The sequence below is a fragment of the Anguilla anguilla genome, chromosome 5, assembly GCF_013347855.1.
Source record: "Anguilla anguilla isolate fAngAng1 chromosome 5, fAngAng1.pri, whole genome shotgun sequence".
NCBI lineage: Eukaryota > Metazoa > Chordata > Actinopteri > Anguilliformes > Anguillidae > Anguilla > Anguilla anguilla.
In genome coordinates this window covers 33,445,966-33,461,609 of record NC_049205.1, presented here as the reverse complement: position 1 = coordinate 33,461,609, position 15,644 = coordinate 33,445,966, and the positions used below count along the sequence as shown (strand labels likewise).

General features: G+C 36.0%; 1 long non-coding RNA gene across 1 annotated transcript; it reads right to left on the bottom strand.

The window, feature by feature from the left end:
- Positions 1-1,077: 1,077 nt before the first annotated feature.
- On the bottom strand, positions 1,078-15,411 carry LOC118228053. The gene is made up of 3 exons (XR_004765399.1): positions 15,312-15,411; positions 8,404-8,604; positions 1,078-1,779 (listed from the first exon to the last, which is right to left on the bottom strand). It is a non-coding gene; the product is annotated as an uncharacterized LOC118228053 (long non-coding RNA).
- Positions 15,412-15,644: the final 233 nt, after the last annotated feature.

Genomic DNA, 15,644 nt, shown 5'->3' with positions numbered 1-15,644 from the left:
ATTTATTTACTCTAGTGAGGAAACTGGAGTACCTAGAGCAAACCCATGTAGAAACGGGGAGAATGTGAAATCTGAATCTGCAGGGATTCAAACCCAGAACCTACTTGCTGCGAGGGAACCGTTTATAATACACATTCAGCAGTAAAAAAAAATAGCTTTCGTCCAGACTGTTCATTTTCAATTAAATGCTAAATGTTTTTGTTTCCTAATTTTTTTATGATTTAAAATAGAAATGTCAGTATTATTAGGCCTATGTTATTTTAGAATTGCAGCGTAATCGCAAATTGCACATTGAAATTACAGTTTCAATGTTACTAATTTGGTCTACTGCAACTATTTCATTAAAATGATCTAAAATACAGTATCAAAGCAAGTAATGTGTTATTCTGAAGACAGCATTGTTTTAAACCATGCTACTATACCTTGGAAAGTAAACCTAATTGGCTTGAGCTGCTGTAGTTATTATGTTTCTATGCCACAACCTGCACTTGCATGATTTCTTTCTAGGCTTTTCTGCAATTTTAGCTGTAAATTTCTCTGAGCAGGGGTTGACATTAACACCCACCAAATGCAAATAGAATTCAGCAGTGGCATGTAACTTTGTCGCTCTTACCAGCCATTTTGTTAAGTGACCTTTTGGGAGAATTTTCTATTAAAAAATTAAAATTAACAAAAGTCTGAAATAATGAAGTCAATTTGAGGTGATAATTGTGGCTGGTGAGCTGGTTAGCGAAAAATTTCATATCAAGCCCTGCCTATGAGTTTCCATTAGTCTGCGGTAGATTTATATTTTGCTGCCTGTCCAACTACAACTCCCCTGTGCTCATACAGTTTGCTCTATCGTGTCTTGTCTCCTCAGTCGAGCTAGGAGTATAATGATAAGAAGGACATCTATTTCGGCCAAAATAGAACCACTACCAAACATGGAGTCACATACAAACTGTGTACACTCATTGCCGCTTTAAACTGTTTAGTGACACTCCATGCTAGAGGAGAGTGCAAATTCAGATTCTGCAGTTGCGATCGGAAAACCCGGACTTGACAACAATTGCCACACCAAACACAGAAAACAGCAATTGCTCTGTAAAGCAGTATAAACTTTGACAGATAGACGTCCATGATTTCAGAGTAGCTTTAGTTTATTTAGCACTGCAAAAAAAAGAAAGAAGAAAGGCTTGTCACAGTGTTCAGTTTCACCCTGTGGTATACAATGCACAAGCCCACACTAAAGTAAAAATATTAATGGCAAATATCTGCAAAAGATTTTTGTTTTGTTAAAGAACTTTTATTGTAGGTGCTTTTGTTAAGTGTAGGCAAGTTATTAAAACTGCTCTCTCTCTCTCTCACACACACACACACAGGTTGGCTTGCTAAGAAACTGGAAGTTATGTCCAAACAAGTGCATGCACTTACATTCTCCAATATAATTATTACTTTTTGGTTGAGCAGCTAGTGACTTTGGAAAGCAACAAGCCACAGTGGCTGGTGAGCCAAAAAGTTAAGATCAGACAGAGAAATAAGCAAACCAGTGCCCCTGCCTTGACCAGAGGCCCTAGCGTGTGCAAGATGAGAGCAGCCCGTAAACAGTGCAGCTGGAGTGGCGGTGTTATCTGGTTATCCAGGTCTCTGAGAGCCAGGAAGTGAAAAGACTTCATCTTGGCATAGGCAGTGATGAAGTTGGCTTTCTGGACGGCTGACTGGCAGTTTCATAATCCACCTGCCACAGTGAGTTCCCTAGATGAGGACAGGGCTGGGTTATGCCTGCAGTGGTTGGGCCTTCTGGAATGACCCATGGATCACAAAGGTATCGGAGTTAAACACATGATAGATGTAAAAATTAAGTTACACATATAAACTGTAAGATGTTTTACAAGTTATCGATCAATAGCGACTGAAAGGAGTGATGCTGATTATAAATACCAGGTGCTGATTACCTAAATAAAGACAGCTAGAAGCAACAACTCATCCAGGAAGTTACAAATGATTCCAGAAGAACATCCAAAGAACTGCAGGCCTCCCTAGCCTCAGCTACGGTCAGTGTTCATAACTCCACAATAAGAAAGAGACTATGGATTGTGCCGAATACAAATACTATATGGTATCACTCGAATAATGGGTTCTCGCTAAATGTTTTCTCCTCCCCAATTTGGCCAATATTATTTGGATTCAGATCTCTTTTTACCACCTCTTTCATGCCATTTTCTCAGAAGTCAGCACCTACATTTACTCAATTAGACACACACACACCCGCAGAAAGACAGCAAGTGACAGTTTCCCTTAACACTAGATAGGCCAGAGCGACACCATGGGGGCTTAGGGGACTTTTATATGAAAATTACTCCAACGCTGTAAATATTATATCCTCCTCCTTCCATCACTTTCCCATACAATTGGGCTTTATATAACTACGTTTTTTAAATTTGGAAAAAAAAAAAAAACTCAGTAAAGTGAAACAGGCAGTCTGTGCCATTTTCTTCACAAAACCCCCCACCAGACAACAACAGGTGCTTTTGCTGTCTACTTCAGCACACTATTCAACAATGACCGATGCTTTGATATACAAATTTCCCAATAAAGCGCTATTGAAACTAATTTTGCTCATATAATCACAGAAAAACGCCACGAAGATAATGCCACCAACATATTTTTGGGTTTCACTGAAACTGAGACTCTGAATAAACTTCATAGTAGTGGCGACTGGTGAGCTGAAAATTGGTGGGGCGCAAAACTTTCCTTTAAACTAATCATTGATCTCAAACTGTTTGAATTAATTTTCAGTGATTAACAAGCATGCAAACGATCTGACTAATCAATTGGAAAGGGACACACAGCTTCTTCGCATTGTGTTAGCGAGATTAAATGATAAATGCGATTTAGAAAAATCAGTTTTAATCACTAAGCAGTGGCGGAAACTTCTCCTGATTTTCCTTGAGTATCAATACAATTAATCCACAAAATAGGCTACTCAATACTATCATATATAGCCAGCTCTCCCCAAATATGCAGTTTTAGCGAATAGCCTAGACCTTATAGCCTACATTTATTTTCATTTGCAGTACGAAATTGTGCACATTTTTAATCAACTTTATTTGCAGATACATGCACTTCTTTCTCCGCACTCGGAGGCAAATATCATGGCAAATATCTGCAATGCTTAGATTGTAAACAATCTTGAAGTGCAGGTTTTGTTTTTGCTGGTTATTCTGAAAGCTAACACAGACTGGTGTATCTTGTTTGTTAAGTGTAGACTACTTGGTGATTAAAACAGGTTTTTAACAGATAAATTGAATTTATGAATTAATCCCCCTAACATGGTATAAAGATGCTGTGTGTTAGGCTAATTGCCATTTGATTAGTCCAATCGTTGGCACACTTGATAATAAAGGGAAATTAATGAAAACAGGTTGAGATCAATGATTAGTTTAAAGGAAAGTTTCGCGCCCCACCAATTTTCAGCTCACCAGTCGCCGCTGCCTCATAGAATAGCTACACGAAAACTGCGTGAAGTAATGATTTGTGGGCATGCAGACCCAGCAAACCACCAAAGCTGCGCATTCTGTGCAATTGATAAGAGAAGAGCGACAGAGCGTAGGCTATGTAAAAGCGCACTCCCAGGAGAAGGGAAGAAGAAATGTGTTCAATGGCATTTTTAAAATGTTGCACTTTGTCTTTCTTTAACTAGTTCTCCATTTTGTGTTTTGTCATGCACATTTTAGTGCTTTTCTCAGTGTTCCTGTAATATGCCTCAATAAATTTTCCCTTTGTAACAATTTAGAAATAGAAATGTTGAAATTGATTCAGTTGTGTCCTTTATTTCAAGAAAAACGTTTTGCAATATATTTTTTCATAATCTTTATGAAATTTGGTCGCTGCTGGTGCAGAAATCGATGCTGTATTGCTGGATACATCAGATGCTGCTGGCCCTCAGTGTAGCGGTAGTACATACTGAAAAATACTAGAGTTAAAACATTACAGACACAGGTTGTTGGTTAATGACACACCCAGCACTGGTTCACGTGGCTCTAAAATATCTTACCTGCTCCCCAATGAGTGTTTCAAGTAACTTTTCATTATAGCAAGTCTCCCCATCACATTTCTTTAAGGTTATGCAAATCAAACATTCAGGTAAAGTGGGGCTTTAACAAAGAGGGAAGAACAAGTATTAAATAATAGAACCATTTAGCCTTACATTGTGTTTTTTTAAAATTATTTTTTATCATTTCATTAGGGGTTCATAATGAAGCAGTTCATAATGAAGATGAGGATCTATTTTTAATTTAAATAAATAATAATTATTAAACAATGCTTTTTAGTTTAATAAAAAATCTGTAGGATATGTAGTGTTTAGATTTTGGCCTTAGAGAGGGAAATAGTAAATAAGAATGTGGCCTGGCATCCCCATCACAAGCATCAAAGCAAATGTGATTGGGGCAATTTTAAATTCCACTGATACCCTAATCTAGGCTAACAATATATGGGTCTCACCTCCTCAGAAGAGACAAACCATATGACACAAGACACCATATCGGGGGTTGGAGACCCTGCATGCCTAACATTTCCCATTACTTTAGTTTGAATGCAATCATTAGGTAGGCCAGCCCTTGCCATAAATTAGTCTGACCCCTTTCCCTTCTATCCTACACCTTAACTCAGCATCACCCAATCAGGGCAAAACATACTCAAGCCATGCTGGGTAAGGGTATTTAAGATTGCCACAGGAAAAAGTTTGTGTGTTGTGTTGGTGCCGGAGCCTTGAAGAAGAAGTTTTCCTCTTTTTATTTTGGTGGTGGTTCCTTGGTTGTGTGCTTTTAGCTGGTTTTCTTGTGGGGCTTATACTGGAAGTGGGTGATACTTGTGCAAGGTCTGGCCGATCCGTTTCTCTCTCTCTCTCTTATCCGTCTCTCTCTCTTTCTCAGTTTTCTGGTATTTCTAGGTTAGTTGTTTAATGTTTTGCTGTATGTCTTCTATTGTGTAATTTAGAAGTAGTGTGCCTGCATTCAATAAAGATTGTATGTTTTCAATTCATTATAATTGACTGCTACTTATTGAATTCAATTATTTAACCTCAAACCCTGGTGTTGAGCTTGTTTTGACTTGTTGGTTGATTCCACCAGTGCACTGTAGACTGACCGATCAATGAATTTGGCGATTTTATTGATAATTCTCATTTTAAATAATAACTATTAAATTAAATCACATAAAACATATTTTACATGTAGGTTAAGTGAGGGGTTCTAGCATGAAATATCACTTGGTTCAGTATTCAGAGGGCTGAACATTTTAACAAGGACATTGACTGTTAGAACTGCTGGATTCAGAAAATAAACATATTTTTAATTAATTCTTGCTTGTCCGACAAAGCATTGTTTCAGTTTATAATTGACTTCAGTGTCCCTCAGGTAGGGGTGGTGGTGGGGTTCATGCAGTTCATACAATGCAATTCAGAATAAGGATGAGTAACTACGTTTTGATTTATTAAAAAACTTTCCCTATGTTTGAAACTTGATTTGACTGTTTGTTTACCTCAGTGTTATAAAAGCCTGTTATGGCTATATAACATATTGGTCATTGTTTGATAAATAGGGGACAGCAGGGAAACTAACATTTTTCATATTTGGCTCAATTCTGAAAATATTACTAGAGATAGATTAATAATTTTTTAAAATACAAACAACCTACACCCCTTGGCTATGATTACACATCACATTGAAGTTTATGAGACATACTATTCACTAGCAATCTGACCCAAAGTACCGAATGTGAAATGTTACATTTAACCCCGAGGCGCAGGGTACATCTAACAGCCTTGATAGCTTTAAAAGTGAACACAAAGCGATCATTTTAATTAATGTATTTATTTCAATTTTTAATTGTTTATAGCTGTTCTCATGCTTTGTGGTGTTGTGTTCCCTGGAGTACTGCATCTTGTTATTTTTCTTACACATGTTTGTAATAAGACTGACAATAAACACGCCTTGAACAATCTTTTCATTTTATTTGACTGCAGTTAAAATTATCTTGATTTTATGTAGGCTTTACAACATTTGTTGGGCAGTTACTAATCATGTATGTGGTGCACATCAGGCTTTACCTCTTCTAAACCCTATAAGAAGTAAGTTACTCAATAGATATGTTCTCTTTACATTCCATATGCAGATGTCGCAACCATGCGACATGGGGATAAACTTTGCTGTTTCGTTGGTTAACAATTTCTATGAGTAAACAATACAAATCAAACCTATGCTGATGTGTAACTAGGTGAACAATGATTGAAATAAGTGTATTTAAAACATGACAAAACCAGAACTTATCTAATCCCACTCAGTTCAGTTAAGCCATGCCATTGTTGTGAATTAATGATGGGCTTGTGCGTTATGAAATGACTAGTAATTTTACTACTGTGAACAGGATCATTGAAATTGTAAGATTTGCCTTGGTTTTATTTTGTTTTATAAATGTTTAGGCACTGTTTTATTTTAATTCAGATGGAAGAAAATTCTAACACATATTTCTTATTTATGAGATTCGACTTAACTCACATTTAGAAAGAAAGTGACAGCCCAACTCTGCACCTCCCAAAAAGGATATCAGTAATATTGTGTGTTGTAACTCATTGTTTATTTGTACTTTTTTTAATATTGTGTCTTAATGTTTGCTAGCCTGTGGCAGGAAAAAGACCTTGGTCTCAGTAGGACCTCCCTGTATAAATAAAGGTTAAAAAAATGAAATAATTTCTACCTTTCTGTTGCTATGGCTAAGAGTCTGGACACAGGCTAGATGAGGGAAACATTGGTAGATAACTCTCTCTTCTAAGTAAGAAGACAGACATTTTGGGAAATGGGTGATTTAATGGTAAATGGTAGTATTTACTCCAGCCTTATAAATTTACAAGATACATTTTCAAGTAAACTGAATTAAAGCAAATAAAAATTGTGAAAGCAAGATGGTAAAAGTTACTGTATTAGTTGATTATGGAAGGCTATGAAGCTGGCTCTCTACCTGCCCACTATGCTGACCTGCACACAGGTGAAAACATGGTTTATATTACATGAGTATGTATTTTTAAAAAGATGCAGTGAGTTGAATTAGCAGACTAGTTGTTCAGATGTTAAGTGTCTACATTATGAAAGCTACTAACAATATGACCTAGTTCCTGTACCAGTAAGCTAGCCATGAAGGCAAAATGCACATATTTATAAAAAGATTTTAAATGGTCACACAGAGTTGAAATGGTTACCTGCTGTCAAACACTGAGCCAACTTCATCATTTTGAATATCAGTTCCAATTCCATTATGCTTTCTACCTGATAAATACTAATGGTTTTAATGTATTACCTTAATGAAGAAGTGGAATGTAGACCTAAATAAGATCCTAATCATTCTTCAATAATGATGCAAAACACATAATTCCCAATGAAATACTAATATGTTTATATGATCTAAATGTTAATGGTAATAAGAGCAGAGGTGCCAATAGGTGATATCTATGTAGAAATACTGATTTACAAAACCTGATTAAAAAATTTTTTTTTATTATACATTCATAAATAAATATTCCATGTTTGTATAGATTCTCATGGGCTGTATTCAGGGTCTTGTTTGCATTTATAAAGCACACCTGAAAAAAAGACTAATCGGATCTGCACTGTGGTGCTTTAGGCATTTTCCTTCAGTCTAGTCATAGCCAGGGCAGAAAACCTTTATACTTCACTTTTTCCACAGGTTCAAACATGGTAGTTTTTTGGCTGTTCAAATGGATTTTTTCCACTTTGTTGAAAAGTAGGCCATAGCAAACGCTGCTTTGTAAACTAGGCTATGTAAATAAATATTTACCCAGTTTAATCAGAAGAAAAAAGTTCGCATTGCAGGGTAAGAAGATGCCCATATCTGAGTGGCTGTTATATTGTGTTCCTTGATGCAGCCATATAATATGGATGAAACTATTTGATGGGTTTTTTGTAAGTGATTCGTTTAGAAAAGGATTATTTAGCTTTAACTGGCTACTTACAATGCACAAACTACATTCCATAGTTTTTTCTGAGAAACAAACCACACATCGTCCTGAATTTTTATATATACTTGTTTACTATACCAGTGGAAATTTTAATGATGTATTAGTGCTTGCTAATGTCTGTCAATACAGCTTGTGAGTTTGTATACTTAATGTATGCAATTCTTAATCATGTATCTAATAGGACTTATTTGGGCTGGCAGGAATGTACACAAGCATGTTTGTTTCAGTACTTGTTGTGATAGAGTAAATTGACATTTAAATTTTCAGACCATTAAAAGGCTTTATTTATAATATACTAGACAGAAAGCACACTGCCAGCTAAATTAAGGAGTACATAATGTTCAGTTAGGGAGAGAATTAAGCTGCCGCACACAAACCTGCCTAGTTACCTTAATGAATGGACTGGAATGATCAATGTGCTCCCTATAGTGTGAGACTACAGGGGAAGAAACCAAAATGCCGAAAATCCAGTGGCTTTTGAGTGAGTTGAAGAAAATTCCTTCTGCATTGCAGCATGTGGTTCATTTGCTGCTGAGCCACAGTGTGCTGCATACTGTATACAAGAAAATACCTTTCTTCTCTGACAGGGTCTGCAAAATAAAGAAGATGAAGTGTTTCAGCGAGATTAAGAGCTTTTGTTATGGTCTATTGATTTCCAAACGTCAATCTGCAGGGACTGAGCCTGTGGCAAAGGGGTCATAAAAAATGACAGGTATTTCACTTTGTCAAAGAATGGACTCTGCGTTTTGATGATTGGCCAGGCCACACAGCTCATTAATTGCCTCAACTCCATTTTTGGGTTACAGGCAAGCCCTGGAAACAGTGGGACTGCATTCCAGTCATCCATACTATCTGAGGTTATGCCCACTGCACAGAGTAATACATATTAATGTATTTCCTCCAGCATGTCCAGAGACTGTAAACTAGATGATGTTTTGAATGTAATCACACTTCTATAAAATGAGTAAAGGCTCTGTATTTTTAACAAGTAACATAAAGATTGTGATTTCATGAAAAACTGAATTTTGTGTTGGACATACAGGACTGTGCAAAAGGCCTAGGCACCCTAAAATTTTAAATATAATATATAGTATATATTTGGTCTTGGATGTTTATTTTTTGTTTTCTGCATTAGTGTGTCAGTAGAAAACAGCAAATTAGAGATTTTCCAAAAAATGAAATTTTACAGATACATTTTTGTATTTTGTTAAATAAAGTAATGTTTTAAGTAATAGACTACTTTTCAGATAAAAACTTGAGCAAGGGTCTCTGGGATTACCTGGAGAGCCAGAAGCAAGCGAAACAGCCAACATCTGCAGAACTGTGGCAAGTTCTACAAAATGCTTGGAACAACCTACCAGCCGATTTTCTTATAAAACTGCAGGACAGTGTACCTAAGAGAATTGAATACGTGAAGGGTGGTCACACCAAACATTGATTTTATTTAGTTTTTAACTATTTACTGCTCTTTATATTATTTTTCGACATTTATAACCTTTCATTTCATTATTTTTGAAAGCATCTTAGCTGTATATCATTTTTTTTACAGGTGCCTAAGACTTTTGCACAGTACTGTAAACTTTATGAAATTAATATGCTAAGCACAGCACAAAAATTTACAAATAGAACAACATAGGATGATTTGACATAGACAGCATTACAGGTAATCTCAGCAAATAATAATAATAATCATACTAATAAATAGAATCAGCCATAGCCACTACTATAAAATTCATTTATTATGCAGACTTACTTTCTACCAGGAACAAGGAGCTAATATTTGCGTCCTTTTTAGCGTGACGATCCATAGGCACACTCATGTACCTAACCTTCTGTATATATCTATATTTCTGAAAACTAATGTACACTTTCACCCTATTTCCAGCAGTCATTTGTCTAAGTGCTCTTTGGCTGAATGAATTTCCATTATTTTGTCCTGTATTATATGAATTAAAATGCAAACATAAAGAAGATAATCACATTTTGTTTTTATTTTTATTTTTTTTAAATGCCCAAAGCATGTAAAAACTAAATCAGTGCACAACTAAAAAATTAAGAGAGATAAACAGTAAAGATGTCATATTTTAATTGATATAACAGCATGCCAAATGTTATTTTGTAAATTATGAATTGAAACTTGATCTACAAAGTTCTAGTCATAGCAATGTCTGTTTTTGCCTCATTTTGCCTCGATTCAGTTGCAATCATACTGGTCTCAGACTTTGTGCAGTATTTGATTCAGGAGATATATAAACAATAAGCATCAATGGCTGAATGCAAGCAGAGTTGTACTTTTTTAGTACTTGTGAAACCTACTGTGAATGAGTTAGTGCTTGTGAGAAAAATTTAATTGATGTAAGTCACCATACCTACCTACTCTGCCCTATGTCTGCAATAAGTATAGAATAAAATTGTTTATAATTTTCAATTTAGGCAAGATAGGCTAAATTGCCTGTAGCCTCTCCTGTCAGCATCTAGTCCTTTGTTTATCGAATCGGGGAGATAAACTATTATTGAAATAAACTATTATTTTTAAATACATTGATGTGTAGAAATGCCTCAAAATTTTTTATTTTGAGGCATCTTTGAAAGAGATCGGCAAAGACGTATGAAGACAAGAGACGACAGCAACAGGTGAGTGAGGGGAAAGTGAAAACAGGCCCCGGTCTCCGCTACAATCAGATACCAAATGCTTCAACACTAGAAAGGCCAGAGGCAACACTTTAGACTTTAAAATGAAAATTAATCCAAAACTATTAATGCAATAGCTACCCTCCTCCTCCCATGACTTTTCAATATCTGCGCTTAAAATGACATTTTTAAAATAAAAAAATAGAATCAGGAAAGAAATAGCCTACATGCAGTTTGTGCTATTTTCTTAACAAAAATCTAGCAACTAAATGACCAACACTTTGATACAAATTGCATCACACATAATCACACAAAATGCATTTATTGTGTGATCAAGTTGATTTAAAAAAATTAGGTTTTGGATGAATAGCCTAATTGTGGGCATTGAAGTTATAGAAATTATATATATTGGTTTCGAACTTTGCAGAGATTACACCTGCTAAATATTTTCAGTTTTTCACTGAGACTTAAACTGAATAGGCTACATGACGACTCCTGAAATGTAGCTGATTTGTGTTCTGTATGACTGAAGAAATTACTTTAAAAATACTGTACTTTGTATTTCTTTTACCTATTTTTTTCAAATTTGTTGCGTTTTGTACATTTTAACACTTTTCTCAGTGGGCTGGTAATATGTCTTGATACAATTTTCCTTTAGCCTATGTACCTTGCTATGCTTTGACATAGTAAAAGGAAATGTGTCTGATTATATGTGCCCTGTTGTTCTGGGCTGACAAGGACAGCAGCATCAATGTGGTTGTTTTGCGAGTACCACAACATGCCTTCGTATATTGGTAGGATGATACAAGTTAGAAATCCAATCACTCTCATGTCTGTCACAAGTAGCATGGTCTCTGAACGATAGATACTACTGGAAGGCACATAAGTGATACATGTGTTTGCTATATTACAGTATCCCAGCACTGAAAGGTGTTCTCCCAGATAGGTTCTTACAACACTGGGCTAAATTAGTGAAGCATGTATCATTAGTCCTTGCTGAATCAGTTACAGCACAGCAGATCAGCGAAGCTGAAGCTGGTAAGGCCCATTTTGGTGTTAATTTTGCTTGTGCAGTCAACTCATTATGTCATTATTGTTCTATTGAGTTAATTATTTGGTACATGTTTTTCACTAGCTTGCAGTCTATTCACTTAGTTGACCAAGCATTTAGTAATTAGGGTATTTTGTTCTCAGCTGTGTTTCATTAGTTTATTTGCTTCACCTGTTCGTCAGTGTATTTAAATTCCTTAGTCTCCTGTAGTTGTTGCTTGGTCTTGATTTACATGTCTTACAAGCCCTAATCTCATTTTCCTGTATTTTTTTTGAAATACCCTTCTCCTATTTGTTGTTTTTGTGTGTAAAGTTCATTTGTGTTGTTGCTTTTGTTTCCTGTGCCTTCTTCTGTGTTTGGATCCTTACCTGTGCATTGTTATGGGGCAATATTTTAGATGGGCCATGAGAAGCCTTCTACCTCACAATGTCCTTAATTTTGCCTCATTTGTGTTCAGCTGGGATATTGTACTGAGCCTCTGAACTACTCATGCCTTACTATATCCACTGAAGCAACTATTTCAAAATCTTCTATTTCCCTTTGTCATTTGAAAAAATGGCATGAACTACAAATTATTGGTTAAATAATCTTTTCAAATGTAGAAACATAATCTGCATAATTCTTGTATAATTAAATCCTTTAAAACTGCCAAATATCTGCACTTTGCATAGAGTGCAAGTGGAAAGCTTTCATGGAAAAGGCTGGTTCCTGATCTTTCATAACTAAATGGAAATTAATTGGTTCTTCATTAACATTCAGGGCATCACAATCAATGCGATCTGTATGTGTAAAGTAGGACACTGCTTTTAATTAACCTATGCTAATTATGGTGTATGTTCACAATTTGTATTAATTTAAATAAAATATCATGTTCCTGCTAATAAGGATTATGCTTTAATGGTGATCTCATTCTTGCTACTCTTTTTTAAGCTTCTAGAAAATAATGTATTGATTCTGGTGGTTTTAATAAACCTGTCCCAGTAATTATTCTTGAAAACAAGTGCCCATATTTAGCCTTAAGCCAATTTTAATTGCCATTTCCTATGCATGAACTAGGAAATGAAATAGCAAAGAAAAAGCCTCCACTCTTTCCTTGATGTGCACAAAGGTTAAAATGCTTAGTGCTGAATTTCTTCCCACCAATGAATAATGAGGTTTTTTCGTGGCTGGAACATTTTATTGGATTGTCTTGATATTTAATTTAATGTTGTACCTTAAACCACTGCACAAACAGATTTATGGGGTGAAAACAGCTCAGGTAGGAATGTGTAAAATGACGATATAATGCTTAAACATTTGGGTTCGGTGACGTATTAGCGTGAATTTACTGTACTGAAAATAACTTTGTTTTTGCTTATGATAACAATTCTGCATTCAGTCTTTAAAAATTCATTATTGTTGTAGTATTGAGACACACTGCCTGATATATGGTAAAGGGACCATGTAAAAAAAGTGAATTTTTCATTGGTAATTATTAGAAAATATTGCAACTGAACTATAACGAATAACAGCAAAATTAGTTTGTACCCTACATGGACAAAGCCCCTTTGATTACTGTCCTCATTTTAATACTTCAAAGAAATGTTATTCATAGAAGTGTTACAAAAACAGCAATTGAGAATGCATTAAACTAGCCTTGGTTTGGTTTAAATTAGATAGGGTATTGTCTGTAATCATTGACTAGTCAAGTGATGCAGCTGAGTGCAGTTCCATTTAGCATTACATCATGAGCTTTGCCACTACTTTACAGTGACCTATAGCTCATTTGACAACAGATATTATTTATACAGCATAATAACAGGGACTTATGATTGAAATGGAAAAAAAAAAAAACATGCAAATGTAGGCTAAATATTTTAAATAACTTTCACATGAATGGTCTGTGGCTGGGAAATTGTTTTTCTAAACAAACTGTATTAAAAAATGTGTACACTTAAAAAACTTTATTTTAAAATGTAGACCAGGCTTGCTGCTCTGACAGTACATTGTGGTTCTGTACGAAACAATATGCTAGGTAAGACAATTTATAACACAAGCTTAATAAATCACTATTTTTAACTGAATGAGGCACTTCCAATTATTTGGCAAATTTGGCTTTCAAAATAGCAAAATATCAAGGTTCCAGTTTGAAAATGACATCTGTTTGCCAGCCTGCATATTCCATACTGCAGCCTTTCCATAATTGAGAAAAGATAGTTATATGTGACATTGAGAAAGAACTGCTGTGCAAATGGACCTGCTTAGACAGTACATGCAATAAACAACAGTGGAGCCTGACAAATCACCACTTTCCCTGAAAACACAAGGGAGACTACAAAGCCTTGGGTAATAGCTGTGGTTAATCCCACGCTGTCTAAACAATTTTCACATGCTGTAGGTAAACACACAGAGAGTTTGTAACTATTGGCTCACTATGCTTTTAGATGTGACCAAGGGGATGGGCAAAGAGGTTGTTATTGTCATCATTTTTTCCCTTTTTAATAGAATTTTTAAGATCAACCTGACCTGCCTGAGCCAACCTGACCAAACTTGTTTTAGCACTTGGTCTTGGGCCTGAGTCCTAGGGGACTATGTTGAAAATGAAAAATGGAAAGGTATTCACGATGGCTTATGATGGAATATGTGTTTAAATGTTGTACTATTCGCCACCAAATCTTTGGAGGTACACTGCAATATTGAAAATACACATACTTTTGTCTTGATTTCGAGAAACTGCACTGAGGAATACATTGATACTATTCTGTTCTACAGTATATTTGCCATTCTTCCACATCTGTTTGACAGAGTGAATGGATATTATGCAGATATCCTGTCTTGCCATGGCCTGGGAGATAGAAAAGCAAGATGATGCTTAGTGGAAAATTCTCATCCTTTGGTGTCCCTGCTTGTATTCCATAGCAGCAAGCCAGAAATATGTGTTCAGTTCCCCTGCAGTTATTACTGAGAACAGGTTTTATTTTTTTCTCTCTCTCTCTCTCTCTCTCTCTCTCTCTCTCTCTCTCTCTCTCTCTCTCTCTCTCTCTCTCTCTCTCTCTCTCTCTCTCTCTCTCTCTCTCTCTCTCTCTCTCTCTCTCTCTCTCTCTCTCTCTCTCTCTCTCTCTCTCTCTCTCTCTCTCTCTCTCTCTCTCTCTCTCTCTCTCTCTCTCTCTCTCTCTCTCTCTCTCTCTCTCTCTCTCTCTCTCTCTCTCTCTCTCTCTCTCTCTCTCTCTCTCTCTCTCTCTCTCTCTCGATGAGTTGTTTTGAGGTTTCCAGATAATATGCTTTTCTGTGAAAATGGCATGTCTGTGGACCTCTGCAGGAGGCTGAAACAGGTTTGGTTGAATCTGTGTGGCTTGCTTTACAATGTGTTAAAGTAGAATAATTCTTAGCCTCAGGGAATCCTATTAATATTTCTGTAAACACGACTGCTATTTCAAAAATGCTGTAAAAATGAGCAAGCCTTTCAAAACATTAGTTTAGCAAACTAGAGCTTTGATTGTACCAAATAAGGGTGCAATAATCCTCTTCCTGGAAAGCAGTCATTATGACAATGTTGTTATTTAAGCTACAGAAATAAACACATTTACACCATAGTCCTAATCCCTGTATTAAAGACAAACTATACAGGATTTTTACCTTGAAAATATAAAATAGCCATGCTCAGTCATGTGGATCACAGTTGCCAAATCCATGGTCCTCTGCCGGCATTTCTTCTTCTAAGATATGTTTGGGGCTTTTCTGGGCGTGACTGTCATTTCTGTGTGTGAAGGGGCGGGTGCGGCTACAAAGTCTCTGGGGTGGGAACAGATTTCAGTGGAGAATATGTAGCTAGGTAGCTACTGCAATGGTGGAGGTGATGAAGCACAGGAACAGTAAAACGAAACAACAAGACAGGGCTCGTTCAAAAACCAGAGTCAACCTTGAAATTGCTTCATTTGTAAACACAGGACCACAGCAAGGCTAAATACC